We start from the raw sequence: 22,501 nt of genomic DNA, 5'->3' as shown, positions 1-22,501 counted from the left end.
ATTTATACCTTATTCAAATGTTATTGTTCTGTCTGACAGCATACAGCGATGATAAATGGCACACTTTTTAATAGATCAATTCTTAGATCCATGTGAGCAATCAGTTACAAAGTAGAGCATGTGCTATTTTCGGTCGACTTTCACAGACGTTTCATAGACCATAAGTCCATAAGTATCCGTGAAACACAGAGGTCACACGAAAACAACTTGCCCATGAAGGATGGATATTTTTCACAGCCGAGCTGTAAATGTAGCTTACTTTGTTGGGCGAAATTTATCATAAGCCAGCTTTCATGTTCTATCAAATGATAAAGGGCAGGATACATCGAGGTGGATACATCAAGTGGCTCCAAAGCTTTTTGGAAAAACCTACAAACCAGCAAAGTAAAACCTCACTATGTTGAAAATCTCTGAGCCAGACAGTTAACACAGGCATAAAGGATTTCTGTTCTTACTTATAGAACATTGTGATAAGTAAAGAGTTAAATGTGAAACACGTAGGATTAAAGGGGTTTTCTCATCTGGGCATTCACATTCATTTTCATTAATCTGCCATATATAAACATTTCTTCAATTAGATGTTATTAAAAAAAATGTTCCTGTGTGAAGATAATTTCTCATAAATGTAGCCTTGTTGTCCCTTAGAAACGAGATAGCTTCCTCGGATACGGCCACCTCTGATGGAGGGATTGCACAAAGAAACAAAAAGGTTTTTATATATGAAATATCTGGGATTTACTGTATGTCCCCAGCCGTCCTGTGGTAATGATCGCTGAATTCAGGAGGTCAGACAGGACTCAATAGCTCATGTCTGCCAGAGTGTGACGTGGTCGTAACCGAGGAAGCTATCTCGTTTCTAAGGGACAGAATGACTACATTTATGAGAAATTATCTTCACACAGGAACATTTTTTTTTAATAACATCCAATTGAAGAAACGTTTATAAATGGAAGATTAGTTAAACTGAATGTGAATGCCCAGATGAGAATACCCCTTTAAGTACATGCTACATGCAGCTTTTTCTGGTATGAAATTGTCATGGGTATGGTGGTAACTTCTCAGCAGAAGGCGTTTTACATAAACACACATACTTTGCATAAAAATAATTTACAATATCAAAGAAATGCAATAATTTCTTTATTTCATAATTAATTAATTTGTAACCTGGTATGAGAGAGAGATGATATAAGAGTATTATTTTACCACATGTGGGTGAATTGTGTGGCTTTGCAGCTTTCACACTGTCCTGTAATATGCCACCTCTTTTCCTCTGCATTATGAATTTTCCAGACCTGTCCACAGCTCGCAGATCTCTGAGTAAGCTGCCTTTTACGCCGCAGCTATTTTTTTAATGTCCTTGAATTGTACTAATCAATAGAGAGCAGAACAAGTACATCAGCCTCGGTGCAGGCCTCTGCAGCAGAAGAAACTGCAGATGGTCATCTGAATACACATGTTGTGTAGGACACACACACTCCATGTTTATTCTCCTGCTCTTGTATGTGCAGTGCTTGATCTGCTTTCTGTCAGATAGATATAAACTGCTTATTCTGCGGAACAAGCACCAAGTATCCACAGTATGTCAGTGCAAGGAGAGTTAAGGTCAATAGAGTCTATGTGACAGCTCTGGTTAAACCAATAATCATTTCTACATCTATAACATGCTGACTTGACACATTAGACTTTAATATCCAATCCTAATTAATTGTGCATCAATTGTGGAACAAAAGGATAAGTCATCCTCCCCTGGCCTTTATCGTTCTTTTATGAATTTGCCTGCTTGTGACCAATGACCAATGAGTTTACATTAGTCCTCTTCTCCATTCAGAACTTGTATGCAGAAGTGGTAACAGCTCAATGCATCACAATTGTTCTTTACTATTATTACATATGTATTTTAATGTCAAACTAGATAATAATAATCTTTATTGATATAGTGCAAGCATGTTTTGCAGATATATATACAGGCGGTCCCCTACTTAAGAACACTCGACTTACATATGACCCCTAGTTACAAACGGACCTCTGGATATTGGTAATTTATTGTACTTTACTCCTAGGCTACAATAAACAGCTGTAACAGTTATCACAGGTGTCTGTAATAAAGCTTTAGTGTTAATATTGATTTTTATGACAACCCAACATTTTTAAAATCCAATTGTCACAGAGACCAAAAAAGTTCTGTCTGGGATTACAATGATAAAATATACAGTTCTGACTTACATACAAATTCAACTTAAGAACAAACCTACAGACCATATCTTGCATGTAACCCGGGGACTGTCTGTATATAAATCATTAGGTATATATAGATAAAATGAAGACATATGAAAATAACTTAATAAACTACAACAAACAATAGGTGCATCAATATTGAGGGTTGGTTTTGATGATGATGTTGAGGAATAAGGTAAAGTGGAGGGGTAAACTGACTGGGTTAATTTAAAAAAGTTAATTATCGAATTTGTCAGGACTGCATAAAGAGATATATTAGATATATTATTCGAATTATCTGTTGTACCACATTCCAGAGAACTTGTGCAACTTGGGAGAAGTCCTGGAATGGGAGTTTACGATTGGCATCAGTACAGAATATGTGCAATAGACTGAGGTCACCTACCTTGGAATAAATCTAACTGGTCTTTACTATAACCACATGTTTAGTCATTTTTAGAGTAATTTCATGTTGGATAAGCTGAAACAATTAACCAATTAACTTTGTTTCAGCTTAGTGTGAATTGAAAGCAGCAGCTGAGCTCAGACTCTGATACGTGATATATTATTATCACATCAATGCTTTCAGGGAAGTCTTCAGGTCAGTGACTAATACAATGACTTGGAAGACCATAGACTAAGGCACTCTAGCCACATCATTAGGCCTGACACCACTATGGTGATCACATTTGTATTATTAATCAGGCTAAAATGATGTCATGTCTAAGTGGACTGTTTAAACGCAGTAACTAAACTGAGGTTGCACATGGCAAGAATATAGTACACTTATGTTATCCGGACTAAGGGAAATCATTGAAGGAAAATTTGATTCTACCCTAAATAATTTCTTACAATATTGTCATCCCTTATAGCATGGGTGTCAAACACAAGGCCCGATACTCACGTTCAAGTAGTCTTCTTCTTCTTTAGTCATATGTGTAGCAGCTGTACGTGCCGGCTCTGAGGCCAGCAGATGTGATATAGAGGAAGACTGCTGCAGCCTTGTGGGAGTAGGGAAAGGTATGTAAATATTTTATTTTTTTTCACAGTGGAACATACATCAGGGGAGAGACATGGGCTGCTGGCTGACATGGGGCACTCTGACTACTATGGGGGCACACTGGCTACTATGGGGGTGCAGAAACTGCTGTGGGGGGCACTGTAGCTACTCTAAGGGGCACTCTATCTACTATGGGGGCACTATGGCTACTGTAAGGGGAACTCTGACTACTATGGCAGCTACCGGGCCACTGTATCTGCCATGATGTAGCCCTGGGTAAAAGGAGTTTGACACCCCTGCTTTATATTTGAATTCACAGTAAATAAATATGCAATGCCATACATTGCCCAATTAACAACACCCTGGATACTTGGGAACCAGGTATGTTGGGTCCATAAACTTCAATTGCTCTGGCCACCTGGAGAAATGGTGTCCCATATTGTTTGAAGTATATTTTAAATTTTTATACATTTTTTATTTTATATTTAATTTTGTCTTTATTTTCTTAAAAGGTCTGTATAGACCTTTGGGAACTTTACTAGACACCCAGCATTCATATGTTCAGTTGGGATCAAGCGCTCTGTGTGAGAAAAGAAGGCAGAAGCACTGCCATCTTCTTATGAAGAATCCCCTGCAGCTACCTGCATCATTGGACATTTGGCTGCCCGGTAACAGCCCTCTAAAATCTGCAAAGTTCATTTTGTTATGGCATAGGCCTAAAAGTGGGTGGCCCTAAAGAAGTGGGTGGCGGTTAAAGAAAACTTTCTACCACCTTGACCCAATGCCACCCTGTATAGCCTTAAATACTTATTCCAGGACAGTTCAAATATTTTCTATAGCCCCCACTGTTCATCAGTTGCCAAAATAATATTTTTTATATAATATTATGGACTGTATGCTGTATGGGGCATATGCTCTATGATGCCTATTTTTTATGCAACTCAGTGTATGATACATAAAATAGACTTATATGATGCATGATATTTTATGTGACATTAAGAACTCAATAGAACATTATTGGCTCAGTATAGGATTCCAGAGTGGATAGCTTTGCAGATATCAGTCTTTTTTAATTTTTTCAAAATTTTTCTTTCATTTCCTATTTTTTTGGTGATTTATTTTTTAGCACTGCAGCTATGTTATATTTGTTGATGGCATCATTAATGGGGGTGTGAACTGGACCTTAACAGATTTTCAATAGACAATGGTCATTATTTGTTGAGGAACCAGAGTATTAACAATTTAGTATTTACTGAATGTAAGAATACAACACAACAGAATGGTGACTTTCCACTGATGGTTGACCGGTTGATTCATTTTGGCTGCACATGAGAACAATATCAGTAATTAATACCATTCCTTCTGCAGAATCCTGGATGACGGGCAAGAAAACATGATATAAAATGAAAGTGCAATGTGCATAACACATTAATTAACTTGTGGTTTTGTACTTGCTGTAGGGTGATGTCAGACATGTTGGCAATGACAAGGCCTGGTATACACTCTACAACCTAAACATGTGAAAACAGGCCGCATGCTTCTTGTTCTTTACCAGATTACATTTTGTAAACCAAAACATGTACTCTTTATTGTGTTCTTATAAGATATAATGCTTATTGAAATCAGACTAATTTTTGGCTGCGTTCCCATTACTTCCACTCATGAGTCCTTATAGGTATGACAAGAACTGACAGATTCCATTAGTTCATAATGGGCTGCTTCAGTGTCTTTTAGAGATTTAGTATTTCTAATGGCAGAAGAGTCAGTAGGCTACTTTTATATTAAAAACAGATACATTACATAATTGAGTACAGAACCAATGTAATCGAAGCCTAACATTGAACTTTTATAGAGGCATCAAATATAAATAATTTTAGCCCTAATGGCATACATAAATATTTATATATAGTACAGTGATTATAATTCTGCCCTGTTTTTGGTAGACTTGCAGTGCTATGACAATTTATGGGATCTGAGTGATTCTTAAGTAGCTTATCTACATTATCATTGCAGACGCAAGACATGTAGCTTATGGTATTAATTGCAAAGGAGTCTACTATAAGAGCTTGCTACAGTAGTCAACACAGAGGTTGGTTTTCCAACTCTTCTCATGTTTAATACATCAGAATGCCTTATTTACTATCACATTTGGTTTACCCGGACTTTGGAAATAATACCCCCTGCCTCTAAAGCATATTGGGGAAAGGTGTTTTTGTCATCACATTGTCTGGTTTCTTGTACTACAGTACTTTTTGTCTATTATAAAAAAGTCTAAAAAACTAGTACAAGAAACCAGACATTGGTCACATCTATATCCACATGTATCTTTAGAATTTGCCATTGTGATGCATGTCTTGCTTTTGTCTTTGACTCTGATTTGCTGGATTTTTAAAACATTTTTAGGCTTTTAGGTGCATGTATGGAAGTAAGCATGGGTCAGTTGTATTTCAATTTATGCCTAAAAATTCTCTAAGTTGCTTAAAAATAAGGCACACATCCAAGAAAAAATCTGTCTTGCAAAGTTACATTAGGAATACTGCAAGAGACACACTAACTGGCGAAATTCACCCCCAAAAATTTGCAAATACTCCCACAGGGTTGCAAAACAATTTTTAAAAAGTGGGCAGAACAAAACATGGCAAAATAAGGATATATGTCCCAGAATTGGGGTGATGTCTCAAAACACTAAGGGGTCTGATGTATGTGTTTTTGTACCAAAAAAGGTAAAATTGTTTTCTTTTTAATTTTTTAAAATTACTTTTAGTGTTTAGTCTATGAATACAAGATGTAAGTGAACTTGATGCACCTTGTACATTATGCTACAGCACCATTCTTAGAATTTTGTAGGCAAAGCACATGGGAATGTATAGCAATAGTAGATTGGCGAAACAGGATATTATTGCTATTCTAGGGTATTTCCAGCCAGAATATAGTGATACCTGGACTCTGCTATTTTTTCCGGTTCAAGTCAATAATGTTGAAAATTACCTTATTTTATTCAGAATTTGTGTTCCTGAGCTCAGTAAACAATTTCATAAACCAAAATATTAGACACTTATATGTCTCTAATGGACACTTTTGCAACTAAAACAAGTTCTGTGCAGAACACAATCCTCCACTTGCAATTTGGAAAGTGCTGGTTAGGGGATGTTCTATCATGTCCAGCCTATAGCCTTAGCGTGTACCATAAGACTATAGTAGGGTTAATAATTTCCCCATTACTGTCTTAAATGCTTAACTGTCTTTTACCTGAGGCATCGTAGTGTTAACCACAGATTAGGATATATATATATATATGATTAAATTATCAGGCAGCAAATTTCAGGCATATTCCATTCAATGCATAAATCCATGAGGTGCTTTTAACCTAAAAAGACTGATCAGGATGAATGGAATTATATTACTAGCCACAAGTTATTGCAACAAAATGTGCCCTGTGCCAATATCTCCTTTAAGGACCAACAGTTACAAGTTCTGACAAGCTGCGGCTTTATTTCTTCAAGATGTAGTGAACGGTCATTACAAGTACACTTAATAAAAGATAATAAAATGATTTAAAGATGGATTATTTACTCTTTTACTTCACATGTTTATTGGCAAATCAGAAATATTGTATCTCCTCTTTCCCAGGCTCCATAGACTCATGACAGTTCTGAACTTGTACCAAAGCAGGGTGTCTGGAATGTTACGCCTTCCCACATTGATTAGTTATGACTTTTTGTTTTTGTTGGCTGATCATTATAAGCTAGCGTCATTGTAAGAGTGAAGGAATTCTGTACCCACCCATTAAACAGCTTTCACCTGCAGTCTGCATACGGTGTAAGATTCATAGGTGGAACTGTGCCTTGAGGAAGTAACAGCAAGCAAGTTTTAGATGAAATGTCAAACAAAAAGATCCACACATCATACAAAAAAAAAATTTGGAGAAAAAAAAGAAAAATACACTTTATTCAAGGGATCACAAAGTGACACGTTGTACTATAATAGCGCAGACAGGTTGGTCATGCAGGACTGAGCAAGGCAAATGAGCACATAATACACAAATATAAGAGATTAGCCTCAGTTCAAGATAGAATATGATCTCTTTACAGGCACAGTAGAAACATTCATTTCACTTTTGCTGGTCCTTTTTAATAACCAGCATACTGCTCTAGTCTTTACAAGTTAAAATTTTATTTGAAGAGACTAAACACTAGGGGTGTATGTTGGAGATCATATGGTGCAAGAAATAACGTTTTTATAGATTATGAATTTTTTTGTGTATGTCTTCTAGCCGCCATTAATTTTCTATGAAAGTTAGTTGAGCCTCTAATTTGCTGTGGAGTTATCCTAACTTTTGCTGAGGAAAGGAATGGGTTGGACATGCTGGATTTCAATGTGGCTCTTCAGACTTCTTCCTGTATAGTTTGTCCATAAGGCTTATGTGGGTCATTTATCACATTTTACTTTTGTTTCCCTATGATTTGCGCCCTTATCTTACCTTTATTGTTTAGCCCTATTTGTCTTTGGTGTCAACGCAAAAAAATTTTTGAGACTTTTAGGACAAATTTTTCCACAAATACACATGGTCAGGACTGGAGTATTTTTGTGCCATTATTTGAGGTGCAGATCAATGTAAAATCAGATGCCAACATCTGGAAGCAGAAGAAATATAAAGACAAAGTCTAGAATCTACCAATAATATAATCATAAAGGAAGTGGGAAGAATTGTTTTCATTTATACAGGTAGTCCCCGGGTTACATAAACAATAGGTTTAGTAGGTTTATTCTTAAGTTGAATTTGTATGTAAGTCGGAACAGGTATATTTAGTAAGTGTAATTACAGACAAATTATCTTTTGGTGTCTGTGACAATTGGATTTTAAACATTTTGGGTTGCAAAAAGTAACAAATATGAACAAATAAGCTTCATTGCAGACTCCTTGCATTTGATAATTAAAGCTGAAATTTATTAAATTACCATTATCCAGTGACTTCCCCAGAGGTCACAAGGGACAGAGAGGTCCATTTGTAAATAGGAGTTGCCTCTAAGTCGGCTGTTATCAAGCCAGGGAATGCTTGTATTTAAGGCATTAAACAGCACCTAAACCTTTTAAATAGCGAGAGAAGTGCCAATAAAACACATTAAGTAATCACAAAATCACTAAAGTTTATTTCGATTTTACAAAACAATGTTAATCAAATGGCTTAGGCAGCGTATATATTTCTACACCAGGTCATACCAGATGAAGAGTGAAGTGAAAGTTTGCTAGCTACAGCAGGGCTTCTTCATTCCACCACCATCCACACCCCCGATAGACCCCTCCACACCCCCATTGTCGTAGAGATAAAGAGATAATAATCACAATGCCTCACTGGTTTCTCAAGGTATTGCCCCAAGTGTTGCCCCAATCACAATGTTGAGAACCTAAGTATTGTACTGGGTCCTCACTAGAATGCTTCCCAAGTTCTGTTTAGGAATAATTTGAGGAGCAGAAAGTGAAATAATCATGTAATAATAATGTTGAACTGTCTTGGCTGCTGGAGCACTTTTCGAAAGTCACTGAGATCTTCCCTTGCAGCTATTGCTTTGCATAAACAAATGTTACACATCAGAATCATTCATGTGAAATGATCTGACTGCTCCAGCCAACCATGTATAGTCTCTAGATATAACTTTGTTGTAGGTGTCCATACATACAGCTTTAATATTATTATATTGCTTTTCTTATCCATATGAGCTCTTTATATGGCATCTAGATATTAAGTACGTCTCAAAGTCATATTGTCTCATAATTATTTTTCATTTTAATGTGGTCATTTTGTTTGCAATGGGTGGTCTCTCATTAGGGGCTGTAGTAAATGAGTACAACATATGCAATTCATTCATCTCACCCCTGGTGGCATTGGAGGAATTCTACAGCAGATACAGAGCATCCCTGAGGAGGCCCCTATCTCAGGGGCATAATTAGGAAAGGCAGGACCCAATAGCAGACTTCTCAATGGAGCCCCCTTCCTGCTTAAAAATTTGTGTCAGGATCAGTTGTAGTTGATCCTCTGTACCACTGCGGACGATGATATAAGCCAACACCTGGAACTGAATTCTAAGTGGTAGCCGGTTTTCACCAGATCCCACTGCAAAGCAGGTTGGACTTGTTGCGGTGTGGTGCCACCAGGTCATTCCATAGGCGCGACTTTGTCCGCAGTGGCGGCCAAGGCAGAGTAAAGAATCGTAAGGCAAACTTCTAGTCAGGGACAGTCAGGAGGTCAGGAAAGGCAGCACATGATTGATGTTAGGGATATAGCGGTAGGTCAGGACAGGCAGCATGAGATCAGAGTCAATAACTGAACCTGAGTCACAAAGGGAATTTGGAAACACAGCAAATCGCATTAATCACTCGTGTATGAGTGAAGAACTGTATGTTTATGTACATAGGTATAAATATATATGTTTATATATGAGATGTCACGGTGGGTCGCGGGGGCACCTGTGGCATCTTGTATATACAAACGTATTTCTATACCTATATACATAAGCATAGAGCTCTTCACTTATACAGATACATTCTATTACCATACACCATATACACATACAACATATAGACATCACAGATACACACAAATATACATCATATATAAATCACATATATGTTATATACATATTATGCTTTACAATGTGCTGCATAATATATATAATGGTGCATATGCTACATTTTTAGTGTCAGGTCTGAAGGTGGGGCCCCCTGACACTGCAGGCCCTATAGCGGCTGCTGTGGTTGCATATACTCCATTCTTTAGTGTCAGGTCGGACGGTGGGGCTCGCTGACACTGTGGGCCCTAAAGCCTCTGCTATGGCTGCTACCACTTTAGTTACTCCCCTGCCCCGGCTTATTTTTGATGGATCTCTTGAAGAAAGGGAATTTAGAGAGGAGATAAAATACACTAAATTATTTAAGATAACTAAGTCTATTCAAAATGTGATTATTGGTAAATGACAGAAATGTTATATATAATTATAGCTATACATTTTAATAGAATATATGTGCATTTGATGAAAATGGGGCATCCGCCTTTTCAGGTGGTCCTTCTAAATTCTTTTCTCAATAAATGGTAATATGTAGAGCTCTTCTATGAAGGCTCATGAACATGGTATAGTCAAAAATTATATTATGTGAAGGTTTCAACCACTTTAGTTTTGCTGACCCATATACATTTCAACCACTTTAGTTTTGCTGATCCATATCCATTTCTTTATGTTAGCTCATGTTAAATATTTTGGAAACCATATAACAACAATATGAGCTAATATATTCAGTTAATTACATCTTTTATCTCAGTTTTTTAATTTTTTTGCACAACAGTTTATCGTTTGGGATCTGCTCACTTTGCATGATGTTTTGTGTATTTTTGTTATAAGTTGAAATGTTTTCATTTATTTTACAATATGTCTTTTCACTTTAAGTTCTAGCTGTTTTCATGCATAAATTTGATTTGCATTGCTTTTATTTTATTATGTCTTCTCAACTGTTTATTTTGTGTTTCTTTTAGGTTTTGTTTTGTTTCATTCGGTCCCCTTGGATGGGTAGGTGACATACACAAGAGGCAGAGAGGGACTCCAGTAGTTCACTGACCTTGTACAGCATGGGAATGGACTACCTTATCTATGTCCTCATAATTTTGAAATATAAGCTTCATCTGACCAGTCAATCTTGACCTGAGGTCGTATTTGGTGAACTTTTGATGTACAGGTCATGAACATAAACTAAAACCAAATTAAGACTAACCCCACTTGTGCCTTGATGGATACTAAAGTTTCATGTAACAAAATAACCCTGAGATAGACTAACATTTCAGATAATATTAGGATCTTTCCCATACTGCATAATTCATTATTATTCTTTTTTCAGCAAATATGCTTTTAAATAAATTATTTATTTTTATGTCTTCTAATAAATTGTATTTAGAAAGTTTATCATAAGCTAAGATGTGTTATTTTTTTATTTTTAATATAGTTGATGTTATTTCTTTGTAATGTGCATTTGTCCTGTATATTTTCCAAGTGCTTCCTAACTGAATCATGCTTTATTAACCAAAATATTGTGTTATGGCTGTCTGTACCTTTTATGCATAGACAAAATTGAATTGGAGTCATAATTTGCAGAGTGCTTTGGCAATGCACCTGTTATATGACATCCATTGGAGCCATGGTATAGCTCCTATCAGCAGCAACAGCTATTACTGTTAACTAGTTGTCAGGAGTATTCCTACACTTTGCCTTTGTACTAACTTTTTTGAGAAGCCGGGCTGCTTCATAATTTAATGTTAGGCTGAGAAATATACGTTTGGTTTGTGAAAAGCTTTAATGGAGAATGGACAAGTGATAGTAAGTATCCGGGAAAACATATAGGGGCAGATTTATCAAGTGTCTGAAAGTCAGAATATTTCCAATTGCCCATGGCAACCAATCACAGCTCCCCTTTAAAATATTCATGAGCACTGGTGAATTGAAAGCTGAGCTGTGATTGGTATGAAGTATGAATCTAAGAAGAGACAACCTAAAAACTATAAAGATACTATATAAAATAAACTGAAGGAATTGCCAGGTTAGAATATAACTACTTAGCCTCCAGTGGAGGGGAGATGGGGGAAAAGATTATGGGATTCTATACACTTGTAGAACTGATGTCACCTAAATCCATGGGTTCAGCCAAGTTTCATGAAATGTCCGTATGCCCAAGTTGTGCAACATTAAATAAGACAACAGAATTACATGATTGAGAATGCAGTATTTCACTTTCTGCAGCCAACACGCTGCTGATCAATTTCTGAGCTGAACAACTCATGTTCCCATCAAGTTTTGTTCTTGGTCTTTGTCAAGTATTGCTAAGTAGAACATTCCAGAAAATGGTTTGATTTAGATCTAGGTCTTCTACAAAACTCTGATACCCAGTAAAATGTCAAAACAAACTTTAAAGAAATTTACCTGATTATTCTATACATGTATTGCAGCTAAGTTAAAGGGGTGGATCAGGGTCAGAATATTAATGATCAGGGGTGCACAAGCCTTTTTTAGTCCAAGGGCCGCATTGTCACATCGCTCATCTACAATGAGTCACACTAGTAACCACCACTATAAAAAAACACATGTGGCCCCATCGAAATTAATTTCCCCATGGGGCCACATAAGCGATTGGAATGGTTTTAGAGGGCCATACTGATATACTTAACTCAGTACTACCCAATACCTCCTGCCCCTCTAATTTTCCCTTCCTTTTTATGGCAGAGCAGTTTAAAGAAAAAAAACAGTACTCACCTTCTGATCTTTCTGATGGCAGATATCTTCTGTTGTGGTGCTGCGGTAAGGGACACAGTGACACAATTGCGCTGCCAGCTATGGGAGTGTATTACTCCCTTTTCTGTCATGGTGACAGATGCTAACCTGATGCCTCAGTGTTTGGGTGCAACGGAGGGGCAGGTTGTCACGCGGCTGGTCAAAGGCAGTCATAAGGCTGGATGTGGCCCATGGGCTATCCAATACCCAGGTCTGGTCTAGCATATTACAGCAAAAAATACCACATGAGAAATTATGTATCATCAATGTATCATCAAATGAAACCACTCACCAGCTTTTACCCAATTAAACTTCCAGATACTTAAGGTGGGGTATGAACTATAATATCTAGAATTCCTTCTTTTATGTTAAATCTTGCCCTATATCTATTCAAATTACCTCAAAAGTCAAATGCAATAGAGCTGAGAAAAGATGAAGAGACCCTGAGATGAGTTACACTGAGACGCTGGAGGAGGAATACAGAACTCTATAGCAGCTATAATATTAAATATACAAATCTCATCCTTCAGATCTACTAAACCAGAGATAAAGATAGTTAAATACCTAGTTTGGAATAAAAATCAATTTCCCAAATTTTTTAGCTAGATTGGGTACTATAAAACCAAGACATGGAAATCTGAGGTGATGCTACCACAAAAATGACCAGTTTCTGGCAAAAAAGACTTCTCTGCTCATTTGTATATGTCTTAAGATGTGATTTGTAAAATATTTAAGATAAAAGAGCGTTTTCTTGAAAGAAGATATTTTACTTTACTTGAGGGTGCTGTTAGATTATTGGGGTAAAATCAGTGATAATAGTGCAGACCGCAGACAAGTCAATCAATAAAACATGCAGCAGACCAAAGAATTAATAAAACTTAAGACACCAATCAACTGAATTATTAAGTGAATCCAAGACCAGTCACCAGACAACAGAGTGGCTCAACTCTCAACATCCTCACCAATCAGCTGTTTGACGGAGCTGCCTTACTAGGGCAAGCTTTGCAGTCTCTTCATTGTCTACAATAGCCCATCTGACTACATGCTATCATGTAGTTTTGGTGCACAGGGCTGGAGCTTTGTCCCATTCGACTGTTTAAAAATTGACTGATGCATTAAAACAGTGAATTAGTTGTCTCAGTGGATTTTATGAAAAGGTCATGCCTTCTTTAGTAAAAACAATGTACATAATTGGCCAAAAGTCCTTCTAAGTGGGTAACACGTGGACTTATGTGCTGATAAACTTGTTTGAAAATGAATGAAAAAAAAAGTCTAAAACTACATAAAGTACACACAGGATGGTACATGTGATGCATGATGCATCTCATACACTAGCATGGGTACAGCATAGAAAGCTACATGGCCACATGATAAACAGTTGAAAGGCATTGCAAGGTAAAATGGCAAGGGCATGATACACAAGAAAACATTGTCCTAGACAATGATAATATAGTATGATGGATAGTATATGACATAAAATTAAATAATATAGAATATTTCTGGCATTCTAACCTCTGAATGACAAGGCATAAAATGACATTTAAAAAAAGAAAACTTTTTTTTTTCATTTTTTCATGCCAAACTTCCAAATTTCTTTATTTTTTTTCTGACATGGGCAAATGAGGGCGTTTTTGTGGTGAAAAATGCATGATGATAAAAAGTTATTAACTCTTGGGTATTCAGCCACTTATAATAATGTATAATTATATTTATAAAATTATTCTGGAGAAAAGGGCTATTTTGGGGTGTTTTATTTATTTTTCAAATAACTATGTGTGATACCATGATTGCTGGTACAAAACACTGTAGTACTGTAGTACTCACTGAAAATCAGACTGAGTATTGGGCTTTAATGCTTGGCAGACACAGTGTCTGGCGGCATTAGCAACCCTCTTTCTTTTGACTCTCTCTAATATTGATTTCCGCAGTTAAGGGTTAAACTGCAATAGTGGATCTCCTACTGCTGACCTTCTAACGCTTTCACAGTGTCAGCATGATCAGCAGGGCGAGTATGGTTGTCCTATTGGAGGAATCACCACTAATTAGGACAAGAATTCAGCAATCCTAGACAGGTTTATAATAATATATTGACAACCCATGTTAAATGTTATAGAATGTTTGTTATTGCTTTTATTATACTTTATCATGTTTATTATGTGCTGCCTCGTTATTTTATATTATTTAATGGTATACCATATACTACCCACATGTTGTATTGCATATGTCAAAATGTGTTGTCGTCTTGTTCTTTAAGAAAATCCACTGAAACACCTAATTGTGAGGTGATTGTCCTTTACACCACGGCAGTGCCACACTTAACACCCACACCCACCTTTCCCAGATCTTCCCCTATCTAATATTGACCTAATTACTGTATAGACCTTCAATATTATTACACTGGAATACCCATTGAATCATATTTTACATTTACATGGAAAAACCCCTTAAAATGTTCTTTATTATAGCTGGTCCAATGTCAGAGTTTTCCCTGATGTACGTTTTTTAAATATTTCTTTTAGAAGTTAAAAACATTTTATTCATTTATTAATAAATGACACTGTTAGACTTGACTTGTAGCTAAAACTTAAAATGCGTATGACAAGAAGTACTATTTCCAGTTCACCATTTTATACACCTTTATATACTTTCATTTGGATTTCAGCTATAGATGAATAAGAATTTTGAATCCGTGCTGGAGCTAGGATTATTATGTACCTAGAGCAAAGGTTCACATTGCTGCCTTGCCCTGTATTTAAATACCCTGACCAATGCACGGTGGCTTTGAATGCCAATGCTCTGAAAAGTACTATATTTTAAAATATGAATCAGAAGAATTTTTGAAACAAATACATTTATACTGACAGAGTTATACTGTCAACCCCCTGTCTATAAATTTATAGAGAGATTTCAATCTTAAGAAAGGTTAAGTAAAGAACGAACAAATGTAATTAAAGAGGCCTTGTTATTTTCAGCAGGGAGATCCTTATCTGCGTCCATCAATAGGTTAGTTTTATCTATTCAACATTCCATGTTTATTTTTTTTAGAGTGATTGCATCTCATGTAACCACTTTATAGATTCATATGTCATACCATCTTTATTTTGAGTTCATCATTATTTATGATTTATTAAACAGTGACAACTTTTAATATACTTTTAAGGGAGAACATAGAATATCTCTGGAATGGAAGATGACTTCATGAAGTCATAAGTTGGATAAATGGCACCAATCTAAATTGCCCACTAAAAATGATTTTGGATTTTATCACTCAGAATTTAAAGGTCTCGAGTTTGTCTCTCACTTTCCACAAGCCTTTAGCCCAATTCCCTGCTTCCTTGCTAACAGCACAGTTTCTTTGTAGGGAAGGTCCTACACATGTTTTCAACACCAAGTAGGAAGGCAGTTATTGCCAGCTACTTCTGGGTCCTGTGGTCTATCTTTATAGCACACAAGGGTTCATCTTTGTCCTTGTGCACCGCTGATATTGAAAATACATGGGCATTATAGACACATGATTCTAAGAAATTGACATTTTCCTTATAATATTTAACAAATTCCCAAAAGAAATCCCATTGTGGGACCATATAGTTATAGGTCAGTGATGGCAAACCTTTTAGAGACCGAGTGCCCAAACTACAACAAAGACCCGCTTATTTATCGCAAAGTGCCAACACAGAAATTTAATTTGTGATTTATACTCCATTTTCTGTCACAGTTCTCATTGATACCAGCACCTGAGGACACCAATAAAGCAGAAAATAGTCCCAGGTAGAGCTGTCACTTTAAAATACCTCTGCACAGCAAGACCTGGGCTGTCTGGGACTGCGGGAAGATACCTGGAGTCATTTCTTGTGATGGCCCGAGTGCCCACAGAAAGGGCTCCTAGTGCCACCTCTGGCACCAGTGCCATAGGTTAGCCACCACTGTTATAGGTTGATGTCATGGTGTAAATAGATATCTGTGACTCCTCAGAAGCTCCACCTGATACTGTTTGTATCATAAATTAATTTATAGCTATATCTAATGTTCATACATAGAATAAGTGAACAACTTATTGGGAAATTAACTGATATACATACATCACCGCACATGGTTCACAATTATCAACCTTGTGGCTGCATGAGAAATCCGTATATCATGTCCACCTGAAGCCTTTATAATAAACTATCTAGTTTCAACAGTAATTTAGAAAACATTAAAGTTTTGGGATGGGCAACCCTTGAGATTTCCATTTAAAAGGACCACATTCCCTGAAATGCTTTCTAAATCCCAAAGGATGCAAATCTATCATAGATTCTGGGTCCAGGGTCACCACTTCTTGGTGTAGATAAATAATAGTAGTACAAGCTAGATCTATATTTGGTAAATCAATACTTAGTCATGTGTCAAGGTCAGAGAAATCCATTCTAGGGCCATGTACTACCGATATTTCCTGTGTATATTAGATTTCCTGGAAAGATGTGCAGTATATACTGATGAATATCACCTTTAGGTTCAAAGAAATAAGACAAATGAAATGTAGAGAGTTAAGAGTACTAAGAACCCAAGTTTATTTTTACATTGATAAAATAATATATTAAATACTATACAATACTATTTAAAGAGGTTGTTCAGTGTTCTGTAAATTCAGCTTAAAATTGAACAATAAATATCTGTACGTTTACAAAATTAATAAAATGTTTATTAAAAAAAAAGAGAAAAAAAATTGAACAATAAAGAGTAGTTCAACTCTTATACTTAATATGAAAATTTTTAGGAAATTCAAGTTCTCCGTTTGTGGTTAGTGAGTGAAACATTTTTGTTTTCATCCAGTGGCTAAAAACTTGTATAGACCTGATCTATATAGTCCTCAAACAGCGTGAGCAATGAAGCATAACCTCTGTCCAATAAACTACAGCAACACTCTTTTATCATTATATTTGTGCCTTTATGTTACATTTTACTCCCCGATAACATATTATCTGCTGTGTGACAAATTTATTAACAATTTGCACTAAATTCTAGAGCTTGTTTCATGTTAGTGAATTAAAAAAGGTTGTCCAGAAGTAAAATACATAGCTACTTTCTTGTGTACACAGCACCACACCTGCCCAGGGGTTGTGGACTGGTATTTAAACACCCTCTTTAAATAGAGTGAATAGGTAGAGTTGGCTTTCTGCTTAGGCCAGATGAAGCCATATTTACGAAATGCATAAGAATAAATAAAAATCTATATGGAAGGTATTGGAGATTTATAGAAGAATGTGAATATGATTATAAATTTGCTACATCTTGTATACATCACTACATTACTATTACTTACACTTTGGATAAAATACTGCTCTTTTGCGAAATTTAAGAATAGGTCTTACATTTTCAAGACAACAAGAATCTTATATTTAATTGACAGCAAGCAGGGCTCCTGACAACAGGGCAGACTTGAAACAAAAAGTAGGCAAAATTGTGCAACTTTTCATTATGCAATAATTAAACTTTTTAACTACACCCTATGCCTTCCTCTTGTAAATAATAATTTTCAAATTGTATTTTCATTACGGTTTTTCCAGTTTTATAAGAAAATATTTTAAAGCAACATCTTTTCAACTTGTCAATGATGTCACTACTAATTTTTTTATTTTGTAAATGTGAATAAAGATCTATATATGTCATCATTGTGTTTGCCCATTTTTCTGTATGTGATGAACATTGTAACAGGTAGTAGTGTAAGGTTTCAAGTTTACCATTTTACAGATTTTTATTTTAATAATACTTTATTCAGAACTATGTTTTCCTTTGTCTCCCTGACAATGCCTGCATGTCTGTAAATTTAAGACCATCCCCCATCGTATCCCCCCCATACGTGCAAGTTTCCTTTATATACTTTAAGGATAAAATTTTTCACTGAGGTCCATGAATAATTTGTAAACTCTGTTTGTATTGTTAAAAAATTGTGCTTATGATGCAACAATGACGTTTTGCCTTTTTGCTGGGGTTACTGAAAACTATGCCTATGTCTAAGCCATGACTTCTAAATAGGATTTTTGTAGATTTATTTTAATGCACCCAGGCACATAATGTAGAAAACTCAGAGCAGGTCCTATTTCTGTCTTTGTTTGCGGCCCATTCCTTCCCAAAAGAGTCTATTGCAGTGTGGAAAATATTGATGCCACACCTAATTGCCAATTAGTTGCCAGTGAACACAATCTTGTGAACCTTCCAGTGGTTGGGATAACCTATTAACATCACTTGCTAGCCTTCCTGCTATGAAGGAAGACATATGTATGACACATGGACCACTTTTACGGTCACAGACTGCAAAAAACGGCCATGGTTCCATTGTTTGCAACCTGAGAACAGTACACATGCGTAGGTAACCTAAAACAGAGGGACTAATCACTTTTCCACTTTTTTGTGGCTCCCAAATAGCTCTCACAAATTCCCAGTTATTAACTCTTTAATGCTCACTGGCGGATACATCCATCAGGAAGCTGTTAAGGATGTAGGCAGAGGGTTCACAGGGTGAGCCCTCTTCATACAGATCTTCGGTTTGCTGCATATTGCAGTAAACACCCATCATTACAACCGCAATCGGTCCTGGGTGTTAACCCTTTGATTACCAGCTGCATTTAAAAGATCTGTTGATTGAGATTGCTGCTCCCTGTGACATGATCGGGGAGCGCCAATCAGTTGCCATGACAGTCTCAGGTGAAAAAGAAACAAAAAATTAAAAAAAAAAATTTAAATCACCCCCCTTTCCCTAGAACTAATATAAAACTAAATAAACAGTAAAAAACACAAATATGTTAGGTATTGCCAATCTTTCAAAATATAAAAGCGGTTATTGGCGGTGGTTATTAACAGAAAATAGTCATCAAATGTCCAAAACGCAGCTTTTATACCATTTTACATAACATAGTGATCAAAAGGTCACACAGTCCTCAAACTGGGAGCATTGAAAATGCCATCTCATCTTGCAAAAAATGACGTCTTACACAACTCCATACACCAAAGTATGAAAAAGTTATTTGGCAAAACAAATAATTTTTTTTATACACGTTTTTTTAATTTTTAAAAATGTATTAAAACACAATAAAAGCTATATGATTCTGGTCACCATGATCATACCAAACTGAAGCATGATGTAGACATTTGGAGCGCACAGTGAAAGTCGTATAAACTGAGCCCACAAAATAGAGAGGCAAATGCGTTATATCACCAATTTCAGCACATTTGGAATTTTTTTCCAGCTTTCCAGTACAGCGAGGGATAAGAAATAATGTCAATGAGAAGTAATATTTGTTACGCAGAAAATAAGCCCACACAGCTGTGTACAAAAATTAAAAAGTTATAGCTTTTTGAAGGTGGGGAGGAAAGGGGGAACGAAAAATTGCTGCGACGCGAAAGGGTTAAGAATAATCTATCATATGTTATACAGATACTCACAAGTAAGGAAATAACAGTTCCTAGGCTACATGCTCCGTCTACATACTAAAGGCAATGCTTAATTAGAATGTAAATTGCAATAATAGCAATATAAAAAAAACAGAAGGCCACATGAACATGTAAGAGATTCCATTTGGGTACATATACAATGGCTATAAAATAAGGGCGCAGCAATTTACCATCACCTTCAGTATCACATTGAGCTAGCCAGGTGTCACAGCTACATTAGTGTTCTGTGAGTTGCAATAATATACTGGGACCCTTCAGACTTAACAGAGAGGGGCTATAACCTATTCACCTTTAGCCTTGAGGTCACACATCACTCACTGCAGCATGTTTCTAAATGGATCAGTTTCCCTTTAATGTCCATGATGTAGTTTCCCAATCCAGTAGAGATTATAAAATGACAGACAGATGTATAATTAGATGGCTGGAGTCTCTTGAACTGTGTATAGAGGATATCCTTAAACAAGTGTGTGTTATTTTGTCCTCTGAAGAGCATGTCCATGAGTTAACCTACCCCTGGAAGTGCAGACGTCTTCATTAATCATTAGTCATATGCCCTGGATATAGCACTTACTGCAGCATCATCTATAGCATATTAATGTTTTTACATAAGGAGGGAAAGATCCAATAAAATAGCAATTAATAACAAGTAAATGCTAAATTGTCGTTCCATGTCTTATCTTAAACTGGAGTCAGCAGCAATTATCTTTTTGGCAGACTTTAAGAAAGTGAGTTTCTATCCACTTATTCTTCTTTATTGCATGGTGGAGTGTACAACATTATCTTTATATTCTGTGAACATAACTATTAAAATGATATAGTTAATTATTACATTGTTTTAATACAAAAACTAGTACATATAATAATTCCCACCAATTTAGGATCTTAGCCTATATGTAAAGTCAATAAAGTACAAACGGCTGTGAGAGGCCACGCCTATTTCCATTAAGCTCATCCTCTTTCTTCAAAAGTTCAAGTATGGTAGAAAACCTTTAAAACAGATGACTTTTTTTACTTATTGAGGTTTGAGCTGCTGGCTATATACTGGGGCAGGGGGCTGGCTATATACTGGGGGATATGGGCTGGCAGGCTATATACTGGTGGGCAGGTGCTGGCTATATACTATGGGGCAGGGTCCGGCAGGCTATATAATGGGGAGGCTGTGACCAATGCATTTCCCACCCTCGGCTTATACTCGAGTCAATAGGTTTTCCCATATTTTTGTGGTAAAATTAGGGGCCTCGGCTTATACTTGGGTCAGCTTATACTTGAGTATATACGGTAAGTATTCAGTAAACCTCTCTAAAATATTTAAACATTTAGTTTCCTAAACGTATAATACATAAAGAATAGATAAATGTTATACCATCTATGTCATATTTTTGTATTTTTGAGTAAACACTAAATTAAAACAAACCTGTAACCATGATGTATTCAATGAAGAGTCATCCAAAAAAAATATGATTTAGAATTTGCGGTAGGAGAAAAAATATTATATTTATAATTATAAATTATAATTATATCTATACTATTTTGAGGTAAACAGGACTTGATTAATTATCTTTAATTACAGTAATGATTTAGTAGGGGTGCAGGAAAAAAAATCCAACATTTTGGTGTAAACATTTGGAGTTTTGAAACTTCTGTATAGAATTCAAGAATGGCTATTTGGATAGAGGTGAATTGTTAGAACAAAACACTCTATGAAAGCCTGGTCATTCCCCTGGATGTGTGTGTGCAATGGAACACTCTCCTTCTCCTAACTGTTTGGGGCCCTTTGTGAGCTCCTGGTATTGTGGGTATTGCCAGAGTAGGGCCAAAAAACACTCACTAGAAAGTAAACACAAAGGGAACAGACAGGAGAGTGGTGAGTGAATACAAGAGAAAAGACAAACAGATTTTTATTGGCATTTCCTATATTCCAATTGGAATCCATACAGATTCTGCTTGGAATACAGGGAAGGGTTGCTTTAGTTTCTGCAAGTAGCCAGACCTTTCCAAGGGACACAAGGACTGATTGCCTCCCATTGGAAAGGAAAATCGGTGCCAAAACTAACCACACAAGCATAGCCTAAATATACAATCTGTAACTGTATATTATCTCATGTTATTAACCCTTTCTTTTTGCCATCAAGGATTATTACAAATGAGGAGGGGCAGAGTATTTTTCATATAATTATTCCTCTGCACCTCACGGGGACACATAAGTTTTGACTATAATGTGGTAGAGTACATAAAACCTGGAGCAGTTAAAGTAGGTCTTTACAGTAAATGGATTTCCACACTTTTAGCATTTTTAAAAATTTTATTTGAAATTACCAGAAAATATATGTATGACTAAAATGCAACAAAAATGTACTGCAGATGTACTGGAGGTCTCAGGCCCTGTCTGGGACAGAATTCAGCTGATGGTGGTGGGTCCCATCTGGTCACACCAGCATGAAAATTGTGCAAGCAGGTAAAAGCCCCGAAAAATGTCATAAAAGGCATGATAAATGTTTGTGTTTAAAAATATGGAGTGGAAGATTACAAGAACCTCAGAAGGAATGT

General features: G+C 36.2%; 1 protein-coding gene and 1 long non-coding RNA gene across 5 annotated transcripts in view; both read left to right on the top strand.

Moving 5' to 3' along the window:
• Positions 1-22,501, top strand: part of NTRK2 (neurotrophic receptor tyrosine kinase 2) — a 145,324-nt gene that overhangs the window by 61,424 nt on the left and 61,399 nt on the right. The window lies entirely within an intron of this gene.
• LOC140131164 (uncharacterized) lies at positions 14,884-18,171 on the top strand. The gene is made up of 2 exons (XR_011855580.1): positions 14,884-16,117; positions 16,456-18,171. It is a non-coding gene; the product is annotated as an uncharacterized lncRNA (long non-coding RNA).

This window comes from Engystomops pustulosus, chromosome 1, assembly GCF_040894005.1.
Source record: "Engystomops pustulosus chromosome 1, aEngPut4.maternal, whole genome shotgun sequence".
Classification (NCBI taxonomy): domain Eukaryota; kingdom Metazoa; phylum Chordata; class Amphibia; order Anura; family Leptodactylidae; genus Engystomops; species Engystomops pustulosus.
Note: the sequence above shows the minus strand (reverse complement) of the source record. Positions and strands in the feature narration are given on the sequence as shown.